Raw genomic sequence first — 20,611 nt, 5'->3', positions numbered from 1 at the left:
TTCTTTTTGACAGCTGGGAGAGGCAGGGCCTCAGGGTTCCTCCTCCTGTCATTCTGTCAGCTTTACATTTATCACCCCAGGACAACTTATTGTCCTCACCAGGTTATGATCTCCAAAAGGGCAAAGATGGAGACTGGACTGCCATTGGATATCCAATATCCAAGTACAGTGCCTGTTACATTGTCAAGTGAAGGAACCTATTAAAACACAATAAAATATAAATTCAGAAGAGACCAGAACATTCTTTTATTGGTAGTTGGTAAGCTCATTCTATCTCCAGTAGAGAATTTTACTTCAGAAATTTAATGGCTACAAAGAAGTTTCTGGGTGAACATAAATTAAATCAGGGAGTTGTGTCAGTTTCATGGACAATTTCATTAAATTTGGTGAGTCACTCTTCCCTTTCTAAAATAACATACCTAGCAAGCAGACCTAAATACATCAGCATACCTCTTCCCTGAAGAGTGGTGGACACATACTGCTGGATTCTTAATTTTGCAAAACTCCTTTATGTAATGAGAATGGATGTGTCTTTTGAGAATTTCCCCAATTACGAGTTTTAGTTACTGAAGTCTTTTGAAAATGGAATAAAAATTCCAAACCCAGATTTGCTTATGCTTGGGACAGGCATGTGGGTTCTACTAATCAGACTATACCCATGGAGGCTTGGATTGTGTTTTAGTCAGTTTTTTTTTTTTTTTTCCTGCTGCTGTGACTAAAGGATCCGACCAAAACAACTGAGGGCTCATGGTTTCAGAGGTCTGAACCCATATATAGCTCCATTTCTCAGGGCTTCAGGTGAGGCAGGAACAACATGGCGGATGAGTGTGGCAGAGGGAAACAGCTCACATGGTGATCAGAAAGGAGAGAGAGAGAGAGAGAGAGAGAGAGAGAGAGAGAGAGAGAGAGAGAGAGAGAGATTCCACTCTTTAGACACAAAATATACACTCCATAGCCACATCCCCAGTGAATCATTTCCTCTGGCCATACCCCATCTGCTCCAGTTACCACTCAGTTAATCCCCAATGGGATTAATTCATTTATTGGGTTAAGGCTATAAGCCAAACATTTCTCCTCCAAATCTTCTTGCATTGTCTCACACGTGAGCTTTTGGGGGACAACTCACATTCAAACCATCAGAGATTGGCAGTAAGTAAATGGAAAGGCAGCCCATTCCCTGAAGCACTTCTGGTGATGTGGTGGTGAACCAGTTCCCACTGCTTCACAGGGTTGCAGCTTCTGGCATCCAGTGGCCTCTGTGCCCAGTGAGGGTGGTTGTGGTGGGTTCACTCTGGTCAGGATGTTTGAGTATCCATCCTGAATGCTTGGCTCTTCTGGTCCACTTAGGATTTTTCTCGGAGACTTAATATTGCCTTACTTCTGTTTGTACCAGGCAGGATGGACTCCTCGTACATTGTTTGCCAATAATATAGCTATTCTGCACTCATAATATTACTGTAATTTTAATAGCCATTTCCAGGGAAATGTTATTTTCTAATTGTTCTCATGAAAACTTCTGTCCATGGCAGTTAGATCCTTTAAGTGATGTGGGGGTTATTATATTTATGGCTTTGCCCATTACTCCAAATTTCTGTTTCTTTTCCCATATACCATCCCTGCCCTGACCTTCTTATGATAGTGCTTAACTTAAAAAGGATAGCAGAATAAACATGGGCTTGGAGACAATGCACTCTTTGAGCTCTGGCTCTGCTATCTACTAGTCATATGACCTTGAACATTTAACTGTGAGTCTTCTTTAGAGTCATTAAAATGGAAGGTGAAAAGACATGAACTCCTGGTACATTGACTACCATCAAATAGGAACTCTTATAGAAAAGTTGTTGTGAGCCTTCCTCAGTGAATATTGGGAGACAACCAGGCAGACCAAGGATCTCTGTTAGCTGAAGTTCTTCTGCCCAGGAATCTATGATGGCTTCCCTCCTGAAGATGCTGCTAATTGAATTAATGATGAAATTCTCAAAGTCTTTGTTTACCTGGTCCTTTCTTGTGTTTCCAGCTTTGTCTCTCACAGTCGGCTTGCAGAAGCCTTTGGTTTCATCAGCTTAGCCTCCCGCCACCCCATATACTGCTTGCTTTCCCACCAATCCCCCCACTTCACTATCCCTTCTTCAGCCTGCCCTTCCCTTCCTCTCTGAAAAGCCAAACCATACCTTTCGGTTAAAATACTTTATGTGTAGCATATCATATTTATTACATATGCATGCAATAATATATACCTATGACATATTGTGAGGATTGCACAACATTTTCCATGCTTGCCTTCACCTTCCTTGATTCAACATTGATTTCTTCCCATATTGATCAATTTTGACATTGAATGCTTATGTCAAGTGCTTTATTGTTAAAAAATGATCACTTATAAGCTACTAGAGAGTCCTTTCTGTTACCAGGTATGTGCTTTAGAGGGACATCTCATATAATCTTTACAACAGCCCCATGATAATTTGTATTTTATCAATTTTGCAGATGAGGAAACTGAGACACAGGAAGGTTAGCAATGGAATCAATTTAACTTAGGTTGAAATCTAAAAGCCAGGATTTGAATCCAGTCATTCACCAGTTAGAATCCAACCCCTTGAACTGCATCATCACCTTGAAGAAAGAGCTACTTTCAGAGTTTTCCTGAATTATTTCCCTTTGTTTCTAGAAGAGAAATTATTAGAAGAAACAGAAATCATTTTATCATATGGATCATAGTGAACACAGGGATGTGTGACATAAAATGAGATCAGAACTCAATCAGAACTTACAGGCCATGAACTCAATAGCACCACCTTTGCCATCTCCACCACCACCACTGAGGGTGGAGCATCAGCAACACATGCACACAGGTGACTCTTCTATTTGCCCATGAAGGATGTCATTTTTACCTTGAATGACTGGCTGCTGTATCTGGCCCCTGCTTGAAGGCAGCACTTGTAAGGATTTTGTACTTCTGGGTGGGAGTGTCACTCAGTGGAAGCATCTCAGGATTTAGAAACTGAGGATGAGAGCCTGAGTTCCAGCTCTTCCACCTGGGGACAGGAGACCTGGCAAGGGCATCAGCTCTCTGAGTCTCATTTTCCTTGTCTATAAAGTGATAGTAGAAGTCATATCACAGTGGTGCAGGTCAAATGAGAAAGTACATAGTTTTACTTTTTTAAGTGAAGGAGTAATTATTTTTTACAATATCCTGCCCCTTGTTTGACAGGAAGGGGAGTTAATTCTCTTTCTACCGCATGAAAGGAAAGCATATAAAATTCGGACTCACCACTAGCACTAAGCTGAGGTGTTTCACAGGCAAGGGTGACATTTTATAACATATGGAAAAGGTAACAGTCTTGAAAAGGAATTTGGAATTAAAAACTGAATCATCGACTTTATTTGTGGATCTGGGGAACATATACGACACATCATGCTCTAGGTGATTTGGACCCAAGCAGATGTTCTTTAGGATAGGAAAATTTGCATTTCTGAATGGTGATTATGAACTCAGACAGCCTGAATTGTATCATTATTTCAAATTCTTCTAAAAATGGTCCTGGTGCTTTTGTATATGAAATTTTTATTTTTCAAGGCCACTTTCTGATAATATAAGCCAGTAAGAATATTGATTCTACAAAATAAGTTTGCTCTTATTTTTAATTTATTTTTATTTGTTTAATTTCTTCTTGTAGTACTGGAGATGAAACTCAGGGGCATTTGACCACTGAGTGGAAGTACCTTAAGATCCTTTTTTATATTTTTTAATTTGAGACATGGTGGGCTTGAACTTGCTATCCTCCTTCCTCAGCCCCCCCCCCCCAAATAGCTGGGATTACCAGTGTGTGCCACCAAGTTTGGTCAAAAGTTTTCTTTATAAGACAAATTTTAAAAATTGAAAATGAAACCATATACTCACATTATAATTTGTATTTTAGTTTTAGCATGAAAATGAACAAGTTTCTCTTGGAAGCCCAGATAAAATGGTTTTATTTTTAAATTTCAATTAAAATAAAACTCCAAATTTTTAGGCTATGCAATTTGCAGCAACCTTTCCCTCATGATGATCAATGCCTGGTGAAGTCTTTCTTAGGCATCTCCAATGTTAACTGGTCTTAGGTGGTATAATTCTCATATACAACTTATTCAAGGAACTGGTTGCAAATGAGGATCCCCAAGAGGAAGAGTTCTTGTTGGCTTATTTTTTTTTAATAGTATTAGCTTCTGTTTCCATGGAAACTGCACATCCTGTTTTGCTGTTTGTATAAGATGTCTTCAGATTTATTAAAATAGATTCAAGTAGTTAAAGCTAATAGTAACATTCTCTTTTGAGTATAACATTCCATAGACATTTTCATAGAAGGGTTAGTAAATCAAACTTTATTATAGGAAACTCTGCTGATATAAAATACCAATTGCCACTAGAGACTGTTTTGAATTTCTGTATGTTTCAAAAAGACTAACATTGGAACTCAATGGGGGAAATGATTGCTTAAAAATCATTTGAATCAAATATACCAATAGAAAAATAGGTGAAGAATGAATGAAAACCAATGTATATGTGTGTAACACTTACACACACTATATATATTCACACACATATATTTAAATATATAAACTTAAAATGTATGTGCAAATATACATTTATATAAAATAGGTATATTTTATAAATAAGTAGCTAATAAACATAAAACATATTCATCTTCACAGTAATCAAGAAATACAATTTATAACAATCAAATATCAGAATTTACCTCTTGATTAGCCAAGACAAAAAAAAAAAAAGCTAAAATCCTGGTTGATAAAGTTGTGGAAAGCAGGCGTATGCTGAGAACATTGATGAAAAGAATATAAACTGCTGCAATTTTCTGAAGGGCACAATTGGCAGTATGCCTCAAAACACTTAAATACATGTAGCTCCTCTACCCAGAAATTTTGTTTCTAGGAAATTTGTCTAAGGGTTTATAAAGAGATAATCTAATAAGGATATTTATCATAATATGATAGAAAAAAATTTTAAATGTGGGCATAAATAAAATCTGAGCATGGGTTAGCCACCTTTTTATTGTTGTGACAGATACCTGAAAAACAACGTAAAGCAGGATCAGTCTATTTTGGCTCAAGGTTTCAGGGATTTCAGTCTAGGGTTGGCCGGCTCCATTATGTTGGCCCTGAGATGAGGCAGAACATCCTGGTGGAAAGGTACGGCAGAGCAAAGCTGTTCATCTCACGGCACCTGGGAAACAGGGGGAGAAGGAAAGGGAGAGAGAGAAAGGAAGTAAGGGGAGGCGGGTGGAGGGAAAAAGGAAGGGAGGAAGGAAGGAAGGGAAAGAGGGAGGGACAGAGGGAGGGACCAGGACAAGAAAACCCTTCCAGGGCATTATCCAGTGACCTACTTCCTCCAAATATGCCCTACCTCTCACAGTTTCCACCACCTCTCAATATGCCACCCAGCTTTGAATTCCCCAATTTTTTCCCTGAGCATTGGCCCAAATCTTTAAGGTCTCACACTGTGCTTCAGGGGTCACCCTACTTTTGCTCATGACAACTATGCTTAGCCAGACACTTATTAGTGGTCTTGAAAATTGTTGCTTAACAGATCACAGAACTTTTATATCCTTTGATGAGGTCAGAGCCCTTAGGATCTAATCCCTTCTCAAAATCCTTTCCTCTACACATTGCTGCACCAAGGGACAAGGGCTTTAGCACATGTGTCTTGGAGGGCTTTCCAGACCCAAACCATAATAGTGTGCCAAGAAATTTTTTACATTGATCATGCTCCACGTGAGAGCTATTTTCCACCTAGTTTTACTCATTACTATTTCCCTAGTATATTCTAGCACAAGGCCCCGTTGCTCAAGAATTATTGAATGATGATATTGAACTATAGTTAATTACCTGGAAAGGAATCCATAACATGTAAGGTGAAAAAAGACGTGACAAGATGGGGTATGAAATATGATCATTTTTAATTTTAAAAATATGCTTCCTGGCTACCATAAGCTGAGAGGCTTCCTTCTACCACACCCTTCTACCATGATGTTCTGCTTTACCTCAGGTCCAAAGTAATGAAGTTGGCCAATCATGGACAGGAACTCTGAAACCCTGAATCCAAAAACTTTTCCTTCTCACAGCAGCAAAAAGTTCACCAACACAATAGGGCACACAAGAGGCCCTCCACGATGGGAGGGAGCTTCATGAATTCCTTAGTCATTCTCTACATTCCCAGTATAAATTTCTATACCCAATTTTCCTGACATCTTTCATACCTTTCTGTGTCTATTCCTCTGTTATATTAATCTGTCTACTCAGATTACTGTTCCAGACTCAAAATTCCAGTCTTTTCCTAAGAAAATCTCACTCTGGTTTCAAAATGATCATCTCCATGTGACCACTGGGATTGCTTCACTCATAAGTGAACTGTTATTAGGAAAAGGTTATTGGAAACTGATTATTGCATTTATCAAAGTCAGCCATGTTTGTTAATTGTTAACATGAGCGTAAAATCATTTCTTATTTGACTTCTTTTTTTCTCTTAACTCTTCATCTGCCCAAGTACTAGGCACAAGGATAAGCAAGTATAAAATGAATGTTTATTGACTAAAAATTGAATTTATTAAATTCTTCTACCAGAGTTCAAAACCTAATGTTAAAATATATTTATGTATATTTTAAAATAGGGTTTTCTTCAAACAGCTAGTAGAGTTTGAGCCTTCAAAATCCTTTATTTAAAACTGAGATTTTTTTTGTACTTGAGTACAGATCACTAATAACACAATAGCAACTATAATCATGCCAGGAACTGAGCTGAACAATTTATAGTTATTGTGCATTGAAGCTGACAAGAGCTCTCTTGGGTAGCTATTATTATTTTCCCTATTTTGCTGATGAGGAAACAGGTTTTGAGAGGTCAAACAACTTGTCCAAGGTGTGATCCTGGAAATAGAGTTTGGTTTAAAAACCCAAGTCTCTCCAAATTTAGCCTATGCTTTTAACCTCCAAACTATATTGCCTTTTAAAATCTAACATTTTACTTTAACCTTGTGAAAAATAGAAAGCAAGAGGCCACTTCTTGGAGCTACAAGGTGGAGCAATATAGCCTACTGTGCCAGTTTGGTTAGACTTGGCACCTTTTCGATTGTGTTTCTCTGACTGTAGCATGTAATGCTAATGCCATTGCTGCAATGCTCTGATGTTCTCATATTAAATATGTCATTCATAAAAAAATACAAGGACATATTTCATCAGCAATTATTGCATAAATCAGATTTCTCATTGATATTTCCTTAAAGAATATACATAAGAGCATTTATTTCACTTACATAATTCTGAAATTTCTGGTTAAAAATTAAGACAAATCTGAATTTCAGATGTTATTGCCTTTAAAGGTATGTATAGACTGAAAAGAAAATTATGTACTATGAAACTAAAACAGATGAAATTTGAATAAGTGAGTAACACTTTCCATGATGGAGAAGAAAGCACAGGCTGCTTAGATAAAGGGCTATGCAGTAAAGCAGGATGCCCAGGCCTTGCAAGTATCTCACCTCAGCTACTTCTCTCTCTAAGCATTGGTCCAAATCTTTGAGGGCTCATATTGTACTTCAAGGGTCACCCTACTTTTACTCATGACAACTATGCTTAGCCAGACTCTTATTAGTGTTCTTGAAAATTGCTGCTTAAACGATCACAGATCTTTTATATCCTTCAATGATGAATTTCTTGACTTTCTGTCTTTATCATTCCCCAACTGAGATAAAAGGAGGACTTGATTCCTGAGTTGTTTTGTTCCCAATGTTACTACACTATCAAATTATTGGTTTGGTGTCAGAGTAAAGGTGTGGAAATACACACATATACGTGTACCCCATGTATATATATGTTGAGCTCAAATCTTTACCAAAGCTATTTGACTATGCCTATATAGCTCTCTAAATTTTACTTTTTTATTTGTTAGGAGTTGTCAATGACATCCAGTCAAAACCCACCAGTATTACATCTGTAGTTTAACTAATGGGGGATTATTGACTCATTGCAATAAAGTAAAACAATGAAGTAGAACTGTGGGTGGCCCAGTAAAAGGGTGTCAGGACTTATAGGATGTGGGCTTGTGTTAGATGATTTGAAAGATGGTTCAAGGAAGTGGATGGTGTCAGGCAGCAGTGACAATTCTGTGATTGGTATCTAATAAATCTCATCTAGATGACAGGAGGAACGAAGTGAAGCTAAAGCTATAAATGGTGAAGAAGCAGCTCTCATATCAGCCAGGCCAGGGGCTGAATAGTCATTTTTGTGATTTGGACAGTGTTCTTCTTCTCATCTGAGTTCAGACTTCTTGGGGGAAGTGGTCTTGACTTTGTCACGACCCATCAAATCTGAGAGTCCTTGACTGATGTGGTTATTCTATGAAGTATTTATGTTCAGTAGGAGAGACTACTACAACAGAGCTTTGAGTAACAGGCCAGCATCCAGCAGCACCAAGGCCTTCATGGTAGTGCCAGGCCAGCTACCAGCTATCAGGCTTTGGTTTTCTCTTAGAATCCATCATCAGATTTTAGAGCCATGCAGGCTAAGGTCAGGTCTCTCCTGATCCCTGTGACCCTGGCCTTGCACACCTTGCTCAATGAGTGTGCTTAGTGAGCATTGACTGGAGGTTGATTTTCTTTCTGGTCTGCTTGACCTTTAGGGTGTTTTTGCCTAGATAAACACACACACAAATCTTTTAAAAAAAATAAGTCTAATTTTAAATCCTTTTGGGAAATCATTATCCATTAGTAAAATATGTTCTCTTGGTTCCAAATATACTAACTTTTCAGTTTAGTTGTCTCAATTAACATAATTTACCAATGCTAAAAATAATTTCTAGAACAAAAGCTTCTGAAAATAGAAGTAAAGAGAGCTATTTTCCTCCTCATTTTAGAAATCCATCTCCTAACGTTTTACTACAAAATCTTTAAAAGACCCTGATGAAATACTGATGTTGGTTTTAATCCTAAACAATTTTCTTCTTATTGTCTATTAACCATTTAAAGTTTTCCACAAAAGCAGTGTTGAGGTGGATTGAGATACATTTCCCTGATATTCAGCCTCAACATCCTTATAAAATTAGCATTTGTCAGATAAAAAAATACAACCCCCAAGGTGACCTTGGTAAAGATAGTGATCACAGCTTATTATGTGGCTGTGCTTTAACCTCATAGTGAGGAAGGGTCACCAAAAAATGGGGCTCTTTATTAGCAGGAAGGTGATTCAGAAAAAGAAAGAGCTCTGATAGCAGAAGCCATTCATTCACCAACCAACCAACTGATCCATTAAATAAATGTATATTTGTCAAATTCCAAACATAAGCCAAATTTAGTGCTGCAGGCTGGAAGGCCAATGTAAGCAAGAACTGAACTCCTTCTGTTTACAAAGTTTACTATGGAGCAGATAAGACTGATGAGTCAAACATGCAAATTAATGCCTGTATAATTGCACATAGAGTCCCTTGGATGAAGGGAATTGATTTCCATGAAAGCATGGGAGAGAGGGACCTGATTTAGATGGGGTTTAAGGGTAGACATTCTGAATAAAGTGATCCCAAAGCTAAGAAAGAGGGGTAGGTAAGACCCTCAAAGGAAGAGAAAGAAGAGGATGACTCAACAATGTTCCATACAGAGGAAGAATGGGGACAGAGGCTTTGGGGCAGCATGAGAAGGGTTTGTATCTTAGGTTGGGTTCCCTTGAATCAGACTGCGATAATTTGCTGTCAGATATTTATTGGGTGCATTCAGGAACTATATCTGTAAGGAGGTGAGGGAGGCTTTGGAGTTGCAGAATCCTTTAGAGATACTTCCAGTAGTGGCCTCTATATGCCTACGTGGGGCCAGTTCTATGTCCTGGAGTGCAGTCATGACCTTGGGAGAGACACTGAGCGCAATTTCCAGAGAAGCGGGAATCAATTGTGAGCCTAGCAGCTGAACTCCTAGCAGTTGGGAAATGAGTGCTTTGGGCCTAATGGGAAATGGGGCAGACGAGTGCAGCAGCAGCCCTGCTCATTGGCCTGTGAGGCTATGCATGGCTGGAGGCCTAGAGATTGAATAACTAGCAGGACAATTGGCTGGAGGTTGGGGCAGGAGCCAGATACTCAGGGCCTTTTAAGTTTCCTTAGGGATTTCTAACTGTACTTGAAAAGCAGTTGAGGGGATTAAGAAAGGTAAAGGCTACCAGGACTTCAGGCCAACAATGCAGACCCTGGGTGAGGAGATACCCGCAAGCTGCAGTGTGACCATGCTGGTATACCTCTGCTCCCTTACAAATTGGTTCAGTAATCTGTATTAGCTCTCAAGGACACCTGTTTTAGCTCTCCTGGTTATCCTTCTTTGGTTTTGGCACCAGGGATTGAACCCAGGGTTATTCAACCACTGAGCCATGTCCTCAACCCCTTTTTTGGTCTCTATCTCTATCTCTATCTATATCTATGTCCCTAACCCCTTTTTTTGTCTATATCTATATCTATCTATTTGTATATATATATGTGGAGTTTTATATATATATTTTGTGAGCTAGGGACTCTTTAACTAACACACACACACACATTTTTTAATTTTATTTAGAGACAGGTTCTTGCTAAGTTGCTGAGGCTAGTTTTGAACTCATGATCCTCCTGCCTCAGCCTCCCAAGCTGCTGGAATTACAGACATGCACCACCACTCCCAGCTCTCCCAGTTATTCTTTTTCAGAATTCCCCACTTGGAAGCCAGATAATAATATAAATGAGAGAATTAAGGATGTCTGTTGGTGTGACTGCAAGACACTTGCTCCCTTTGACAGCATTCAAATGCAAATGTTTACAAAAAGCTCTGTGTACAACATATTATATTTTAGTGGCCCCTTTCCCACTAGCTCTCAAATATAATAGGCCATATAAGAATTTTGCTTCTTCATAACATAAAGCATGTTACTATGTGAGGCCTTCAGAATTGATGTCAATTGCTCATATTTACTTATAAAGATTTTGTTTAACATGTGGCTTTTTTTGTCATCTCCATAATCCCTAAGCTCACAAATGAAAGAACATTCATAATTCTATCCAGAAAAGTCAAGTTGATTTAGTAAAGCCACATGACCATGCTTGATAATCGAAATCAGACATAAAGAATGTATATTATGTGTTTAGATGTCCAACCTGAATGTTGATATTGCTCTCCTGAATCATTCTTCTTGATCTAATGTTTTAGTGCATGCTCCTTCAGGAACTCCTGAAAAGCTGCGGAAATGATTCTTGCTCAGATCCTTCTCCTGGAAAGATGAATCATGGTAATTCATAAAAACCATGGTGAGCTCTTGCCTGACAGTTTAATAGCTTTCCCTTTAGTCAGTTGGTGCAAGCATCTAATTTTGAGACTATTCATTTGTGAAGAAAGGTCAATGTAATTTCCTGTGATCTCCTGTGGCCTCCCCATAGAATGAGTTGTCCTCCACACATGACAGCAATGCTGGTGCCAAGTAAAGTAGATGCTCCCAGGTGTTCTCCCCACCTAGTGCTGCTACAGGATCCTGACTCACAAACTCTTCACCTGGGCATCCATTGAGGCCTTCACCTCTGTCCCTCACAATCAGTCGGTCAGCATACCTAACCAGTTCTACTCCTTCAATAACTCTCTTCTCTCCTTTTCTTCTGCCATCCAAAGGCAAGTCTAACACCATCACCCCTTGGTTTGGCTGGTGTACCTCATCAATTTAGGCAGGCAGCCTGTGATTGGTTGTTTCAGAGTTAATTCTCCAGATTAAAATCTGATGAGGTGCACTTCTTGTGAACCCCCCGAAGAGGCTCCCATCACCCTAGTTAACCTGTATATGAGCCAGACCTTGTGGGGCCTCACCACCTCCATCTCCATAGACATCTCTAGGTTCTATGCTGTGTACAGGAGACTGTTCCATCTGTCCTTAGGAAAACTTTTTTCAGATGAAAATAACAGCCTGGATACAACAGGCAGTTTCTGTAAAGGGAAACTTGGCAGGAAGAATGAATCTTCAGAGGAATTAGTCATGATTATTTCACCCTCAAATATCTTCCCTTTGTATTGTTGAGAATAGAGTGAAGCAGCTCTGGTGATGAAAGAGCCTGCTGAAATTATATATTTTAATTGGACAAACACTTTTATTGTATGGGTAATTATAAAGACTAAAAATCCTTCCCACTGGGAAGATTAAAATGTATTTGTGTGGTAGGGACTCTTCAACTACTAACTCTAATGGCAACTACTTCTGTATTGGAGGATTAATAAAATACATAGAAGAGGCCAATCCTTCTGAGTGGGGCATTAGGAAAAACAGCATTTGATCTGGGTCTTGGGGGGTAGAAAAAGAATATTCCAGATGAAAAGAATAACAACAGAGGGGCTATATCAGGAATGGAGATTCAGGAGAGCTGTGCTATCATTGACAGTGAGCAGAGGATGGAGAGTTAGAGTGGGAAGTAGACCTGGGAAGATGGATTGTACTTAGGGAATAGGGGACTTCGAATGCCATGTTGAGGAGCCTTCACTTGATTGTTAACACGGAGGTCTTGAAGGTTTTGTGAGTGGATATGACTTGTACCTTAGGACTGTTACTCATCTGTAAGAGGGAATATCTGAAAAGTCTAGAGGTTGGAGAGAGACAGGAGGGTGAGTTAGGAAACTTTATTTGTTCTATAAAGAAAAGGATACCTGTGGGAAGTAGCCAATGTCTAATGAATTGGTCTTGGCAATGGATTGTGTATGGTAGTGAGAGGGAGTTATAAATCACCTGGTGTTTTGCCCTGGCATGGTAGACAGCTTGAAGATGGCCCTAGAGATTTCCCAAAGGCTTGGCTTTCCTACACTTGTGTTTTCTGCTCCACATTGTACCAGGGTTGTTCTCTTTTTCCAATAGAATATGGCAGAAGTGATGGCTTATGACTTTCAATATTAGGTCACGATGTCAGGGTGCCTTTTATTTTGGTTGTCCGCTCTTGAATGTTTGCTTAAGGGGAAGCAATGGCCTCCTAGTGAGCAGCCCTGGGGGAGGCACACATATCCAGGAACCAAGGCCTTTTGGCTACAGCCATGTGAGCCAGCCTAGAAGTTGATTCTCCAGCTCTAAGAAGTGTTCTATGACTATGGCCCCAGCTGGGATCTTGAATTCAAACCCAAGAGATGTCCTGAGCCTGAACCATTCATCAAGGCTGTGTCCAGAGTCCTGAAAACTTCCCTCAGAAAATGAGAATGTGAGAGAATGAGAGAATGTTTCTTGAGAGAATATTTCTTGTTTAAGCTGCTAAGTTTGGGGGATTTGTTATACAACAACAATGAATATATAGGGCAATTGGTCAGATCCCATTAACTAAGAGCTAGTTTCATTAAGTAAATGACAAATTTGATTTTTAAAAAAAAAACATGTTTGGGTTGTGCTGACTCTAATCCTCTGTTTATCACACACTTGAGAACAACAGGTAGATTTGGAAGTCATCCACCTGGTATAGAATGGTGGTTCGCAAACTTAAAAATTTAGCAGAATCACCTATAGGGGCAGAAACCAGGGTTTTTGGTTCTGTAGATTTGTGGCCCTAAAATTGTATATCTAAGAAATTCCTAGATAATGCTGGTAGTTTTGGTTCAAGGACCACACGTTGAAAACAACTGATACAGAGTGAAATTTAGAGGAAAACAAGTGATAACATTCATTATAACTAATAACTCTCTTTAATTGTACATATGCACTATAGAGCTGAAATACTTAGCAATTAAATAATATGAAAGAATTTAAAATAACTGACTGCACAGTTTGGATGTTGAATGTCCCCCAAAGTTCCATGTGTTATAGTCTTGGTCTCCAGGGTGGTGCTATTGGGAGATGGTATAATGTTTGGGGGAGCCTGGCCTGTCTTCCTCCTTTTTGCTTCCTGACTATGAAATGAACCATTTTATTCTGCCACATATTCCCTGTCATTGTCATCTGGCACAACCACCAGAGGTCAAAGCAATGGGTCTACCAGATCTTGGACCTGAATCTCCAAAACCATGAGCCAAAAAAAAAAAAAAATCTTTCTTTATATAAGTTACTTCTCTCAGTTATTTAATTATAGTAACTAATAGACTGACCAAAATTAGAGTTGGAGATTTTTACAATTAGTTAAAAATTAGTTAAAATTCGGTAAGAATTGAATTTTCTTGCTTTTATAAGGTACCTATGCAATTGATAAATCTATGGATTCATAATGAACTCCATTTTCTTTATTCTGCTATTGCTTTTCACTCTTAGTGTTGTACTTATAACCCAAAAATGGATTTCAGATTATCATCAAGCACATGTGAAAAGAAATTCAAAAAGAACTTTAAAATATTCAATTATGGGCCATAGAATTTTCATATTTCTTCTTCACTTGCTAGAATAGATCTCTAGAGATTTTGCTTTGACAGCCAGGAAAACTGATTACATAAATCCCATATCAAAATTGTGTGGTGCTGGGTGATGCATCTTTGCAGATAATGTATAGCAACCTATTAGATTAGAGGACATTTGTATAATGAATAGGTGTCACATAGGAATAAAAGGTTGTATTTCTTAATGCTTTTGAAAGTTCACATGTATATCAGTTAAATATTTGGTTCATATAATTAGTGAACTAGAGAAATAAATTGAGTTTTGTGTTTTCAATGATGTGTGTGTGTGTATGTGTGTGTGTGTATGTGTGTGTAGGCTGTTAAGGGTGGATAGTTTTGCACGTTCAGGATCTGGTTTGAATATCTTCTTCCTTAGACATATTGTATAAAAATCAAGATAAAGTCTGTCATCTAGGCTGTTTTGGTAGAACTGGCTGATCCCTCTTGGACTTAGCTACCCCAGTTTCCTAGTAACTGATCTCTTGCCTTGCTATTTGAGATAGAGTTCCAATCTTGTTGCCTAGTGACTGTGCTTATCTGGATTCGTGCAGTAAATGCTGGATTCCTTGTGCCTGGGTTCCAGTGCTGACTACCTGCCTTCCAACACTTTTGTCTATTGCCTTTTGTACTTAAGAATCCATAAATTATATACCCTGTCCATGCATTATATCTCCCTTACTTGGATTTCCTACAGACACACCTTCAAGTTTGGGACCTACTTATGAACTTATGTCCTGTTAACCTGTTGTTTGGTCCATTCCATATGTTCTCATGGGCTGGTGCCTGTCCCTTGTTTGACCAGCTGTGTCTCATCTAGAGTCTTGGCTTCTAAATTCTCTAGTTCATCCCATCTGCAAATAAACCAAAATAAATCCACGGGGAAGACAGAGAAAAGATCAAGTCTGGGGTTGTGCTGATTATAGAGAATCAAGGGTGACAGCTCTCTTGAAATGGTGATCCCCATATTTTGTGTCATATTCATTTGTCCATAAAGGAAAGAAATCTACTTGGACCCATCCCTTAAGCTTAGTGAGCCAATTACAACGTTTCATTTTAGCAGATGTTTCGTATTAATCACCTGTTTTTCTCTAGTCACCTCCTTGCAGACAAGTTGGTTGGACTCCCTATCAGGTTTTGTTAAAGGGCTGCTGAAGGGAATGGCTGCCTTTGCCATCAGGAGATGCTCAGAACAGCCCCTGAGCTCAGAGTTGACTCTCTCTCCTTCATTAGAGGCACAGACTGTGTCATCCAGAATGTTCCTGACATATAAGTTAGTGTCTAATCAGCTCCCATAGGCAATGGGAGGAAGGAAGCTGTTCAACAGTCTCTTGTTAGAGCAATATATGGATAAATCAAAAAAATTCCCCCGAACCTAGGAGTGGCAGGGAATAAAACCTAGCAGCATCAGATTCTGTGGGTATGTTCAGAGGGCTTTGTTGCCTCAGGTACAACAAGAATTTTAACATTTTCAGCTAAAACTGATATATGGAAAATAGTTTTATTTATTTTTTCACAAGGAGGGGAAAGGTTAAGTATCACCTCCCAATTTGGGCCAAAAGTCTCAGCTAATATGTCCTTGTTGAAAAGTTTCCAATTTATTGACACTGTCACCAGGAAAAGCCCTGCAGCATTTAGGAGAGAGGCAACATAATTGCTTGTATTGATAATGGGGTAGGGGTGTGTGTGTGTGTGTGTATGTGGGGGGGGGGAGAGGGGGGAGACTTCACATTCCCATAGTTCTGGAGTTTTGTGGCCTATTTACACTATTTTTTTTAAAGAGAGAGAGAGAGAGAGAGAGAGAGAGAGAGAGAGAGAGAGAGAGAGAGAGAGAGAATTTTTTAATATTTATTTTTCAGTTTTTGGTGGACACAACATCTTTATTTTATTTTTATGTGGTACTGAGGACCAAATCCAGCACCCTGCGCATGCCAGGCGAGCACGTTACCACTTGAGCCACATCCCCAGCCCTACACTATTTTTATATAAATGTTTTCTCTTTAAAACTTTTCTTTTAATTAATCTCCCCTCCATCTCATGAACGTTAACATGTCTCTAGTTGTTTTTAATTACTCTATATGAAGGATATGATATATAATTTAGCATTTTCCACAGTTATTTCACCAAAATGGTAGAAAAAAATTTCATATTTTCATTAATGTAAAAGAGTTGAAAATCTTACACCTCAGGCAGGGCTTCAGCAGTTTCTCACACGTCTTTGAGCCCATCTCCAGGCCTTGTTCTCCTCTCGGTATTCTGCACCTTATCACCATTGCACCAAAATCTCCAGGGAGGTCATGAGGCTCACAGATTGAGGTCCTGAAGATGTTATGGCAAGATTGCAATTAATCATCAAGTCAATCTTAAAGTAGGAAATGGAAACTTTATTTCCAAGTTGGCTATCTGGATCTACCAGCTGATTGGCCAAGGGGTAGGCTGCAAGTTGACACCCTTCAACCCCCTCCCGGCATTTGAGTACTCCTTTTATAGTCCAAAACCATATTAATCATAAGTGGCTGTTGTTATGATTCAAAACCATGAACAATTTCATGAGATCTTAAATCATAAGTAGAAGGGGAGTGGGTCAAATTGTTGCTAGTTGAGTACAAGTTAAAGAATGGTTGCTAACGTCTACACAATCAGTCTCTCACAGGGTACATTGTCCATGAAAAATGGGAACCAAAAGGAGAACACTTTTACATTGTGTAAGAATTACCATTTTGTGTTGCCAAACATGCTATGCTAAGCATGTAGAGAGGCGGGCTTTCCCATAGGAGAAGCATTTCTTACATGACATGGAGTCTCAGGGCAAAATGGAGTCCGTTCATTGCCCATATAACAAAGATACCAATGATCATCCTTGGAGAGTGGATCATTTTTGTTCTCTGTGGACTCTCTCCTAAAGTTCTTTAGAGAACCTAAAGCCTTGATGGTTGAGTCTAACATGAATACACATGGGCTTGAGGGTTTCTTGGGTCTGAAGGAGATAAATGACATAACCAGGGATGTGGGGCCCACATTACTGCAGGGTCAGCCATCCAGAGCAGCTGAAAATATACTGATGCTTTTAAATGAAGCTAAACATGAAAATAAAGTTGAAAATCTTATTCCCTCAGCTCCTGAAGACCTGCAGGAAAGTTCAGTTATGCTTGCTCTCATGAAGACAGTACTAGGGGGGAAAAGCAATGTTTCCAATGAATGTCAATATTAAATCCCATGGAAAAATTCAAATTCTGCTTGCAAACAGTTACCAGAAACCAGATTGAGCAGAACACGCAAGACTAAGGGAGAAGCCAGAGGAGCTATTTGCCTGGCTGGCTTTGTGGCAGGATGATTATGAATTCCAATCCACCACCTCCATATACACTCATCATTTCATTTCAAAGGAATTCTAAAGGAAGAAATAAGGTAATAAAAGCAACAATTTTTGACAGGTTAAATTGTTCAAATGCTAAGGTAAATGTTGAAGAGGATTTGCTCATGTGTAATGCAGTATCAATTTTTAACCTAATTCTACATTAGTTTGAACTCTAGGAAGAAGTTGCCAGTACTTGGTCATTTGGGATCAACAAAATCATTAATTTCATAAGGTAGAACCTAGCAATCCTTATCCTGACCTCTGTTACTATTTAAGACTCAGCATATGGGACTTGGCTCCAGGCAGTCATTAATTCAGATTTATGCTCCTGCTAGGTAACTATTAACCTGTTCAAACTAATTTCTTCATCTATAAAATTGGGATATAATAGTTGACTTCCAGGGCTGTTAAAGTATTAGGTGAAGTAATGGAAGGCCATTAGTTCAGTGCCTAACACATAGTAAGAGCTCTGTAAGCATCAGGTCCGACAAGGCCCGGTAGAAAATTTGTGGGACCCAGTGAAAAATGACAATGTGGCTTTTTCCTCTGTGCTGCCTATGGAGGAGGCAGCTGTCTCCTACTCAGCATCAGGGTTGTCCTCAGACCTCTCCCATACCCCAGGATTTTAGAGAGAATACCAAGAAGTTCATCCAGCACCAGTCAGAACGATATGTCAAAATTAAATGTAATGGCAGAAACCCAGAGGTATTGACAACGGATGCAGAGGAGACTGAAGGATCAGATCTTGATGCCAAACATGAGTTATCAGAGAAACAAGAAAACAAAGCATATGCTCCTCAGTGGCTTTTGAAATTTCCTGGCCCACAACATCAAGATGCTAGAAGTGCTGCTGACATGGAACCAATCTTACTGTGCTGAATGGCTCACTGTGTTTCCTCCAAGAACTGCAAAGCCACCATGGAAAGAGCAACTCAGCACCAGTCCCAATTCCAGGCTTCACAGAGAAGAAAATTAATAGATGGGTCATGTGCAAGTTTTGATTATGCTTTAAAAAAAACAAAAAATAAACTGTCTAAAGAAAAAAAGTGGTATTCCCTCATTCAAACATTTACAGATTTCAAAACAATGAAAACAAAGCATTAAGTCAAGCATGAGGCCCTTCTAAGAACAAAGTTGCCCCTAATGCATAGGTTGTCCCTGAAGCCACCTCGACTGGCAAGCCAGATAGATGGTCACCTAGCACTATGGTACCACTTCACATTGGTGCATCTTGAAGACAGATCTCAAGATAAGCAGAATTTTGCCTATGCATATCTGTTCAGTGAATCTTTCCTGAAAAAAAGGACTTCCATTCCTTTCTGCAGGATTAGACATTAAGCTTTAAAAATAGAATGGTGCTTTTAGATGACATTAATAATGACAATCCAGGTGGGAAATGTATTTTCTCAGTTTTTACTGCTCACAAGTTCTAAGGCATTTTTAAAGATCTCACATGCTCTAACCCAGAGGGGACCTATGACAGAGCATTTCAAACTATTTGACAAATTAATCTTGAGTTAAAAAAAATGCCAGTTTCCAACAGATGATAAAATATTGATATTGTGTTTTTATCATCTTTATATACATGGGATGGAGGAGTTTGTGTTTATTTGCCTGCCAAAGAAACCATTTTTAACACTGGAAAATTTTATTTGCTATCTGATTTATAGATATGTCTTACGTTTGCAGAGATCAAATGAAGACATGTCAGAGGTCTTATGCCTTAGAAAAGATTAAGGTTTAAAACAGCTGAAGAAACTTCAGATAAATTGTTCATATGTTCTTTCCGCCTAAAATACAATTTTCCCACTTTTTCTCTGGAAAAATAAACAACTAACAAAACAAAAACAAAAAAATGTAAAAATCCTTCTTGTCCTTTAGAGCTCAGTTAATGTCATTTTTCTAACTCTTCAAACTAAATTTGGCATCACTCTGCCCCAGCTTAACTTTTCAAAATGCCTCATTCCCATCTGTCACAGAATTCATCCTAGCTCCTAAACACGATGTTGAATGGCGATGCCCATCTCTTCATAACATGTATACCCTGTGAAGATAGGAAATCTTGAGGAATTTTTGACTACCCTGTTACATGTATCGGACAGAGTATCCCATAAATGGAGGAATTCATTACATGTTTTATGAATGAAAAGGGGAAGAAGAATCAATAGTACCAAAGATATGGACTCCAGGAGAAACATCCAAGTTTTTACAACATTTTCTAGAGATACTTTCTGTTGCACATCATAATGCTTAACTGTACAAACGGCATCTAAAAGGCCTTAACATTTAAATCCCTAGAAAGCCCATGTGCCAAAAGCTACATTTTATTTCTATAAAAAGGTGAGAAAATGCTTAGTAAAAAGCACATTGAAGACAAACTTACTTCCTGTGTTCCTGTGTGTTGTATTTTACTGACAGGTTAGATGACTCCTTGACCTTCTACCCAATGGCTGCAGATATGAACAGCAAAGGCAAGATTAGGCTGTATTATGGTTTGAAAATGAGGTGTCCCACAAAAAGCTCCTGTGTTAATACAGGAGGTGAATTGATTAGATTCTGAGAGTCATAACTTGATTAGTGGAGTAATCCATTTGATAGATTAATAATCTGAATGGGTTACCGGATGGTAACTCTAGGATGGTGGGGCATGGCCAAAAGAAATGGGTCTCTGGGGGCCTGCCTTGGGGATTACACAATTTTTCTGTGACTCCTTACACTGTGCTTCTTCTTTCTGGATGTTATGAACAGAGGAGCTTTCCTTTACCTCTCCCTTCTTCCATGATGTTCTCCCTAACCTTGGTCCCAAGTCAACCATGGACTGAGAGCTCTGAAACTGTGAACCCCAAGTAAACTTTTCTTCCTCTTAAGTTATTTATGTCAGTGTTTT

General features: G+C 38.9%; 1 pseudogene; it reads left to right on the top strand.

The window, feature by feature from the left end:
• The first annotated feature begins 16,696 nt into the window (after positions 1-16,696).
• On the top strand, positions 16,697-18,700 carry LOC124095571 (large ribosomal subunit protein eL32-like; annotated as a pseudogene).
• The last annotated feature ends 1,911 nt before the right edge of the window (positions 18,701-20,611 follow it).

The sequence above is a fragment of the Marmota monax genome, unplaced genomic scaffold (genome assembly GCF_021218885.2).
Source record: "Marmota monax isolate L192 unplaced genomic scaffold, Marmota_monax_Labrador192_F-V1.1 WCK01_AAM20220418_F8-fsc00030, whole genome shotgun sequence".
NCBI classification, from domain to species: Eukaryota; Metazoa; Chordata; class Mammalia; order Rodentia; family Sciuridae; genus Marmota; species Marmota monax.
This window is presented reverse-complemented; position numbering and strand designations above follow the sequence as displayed.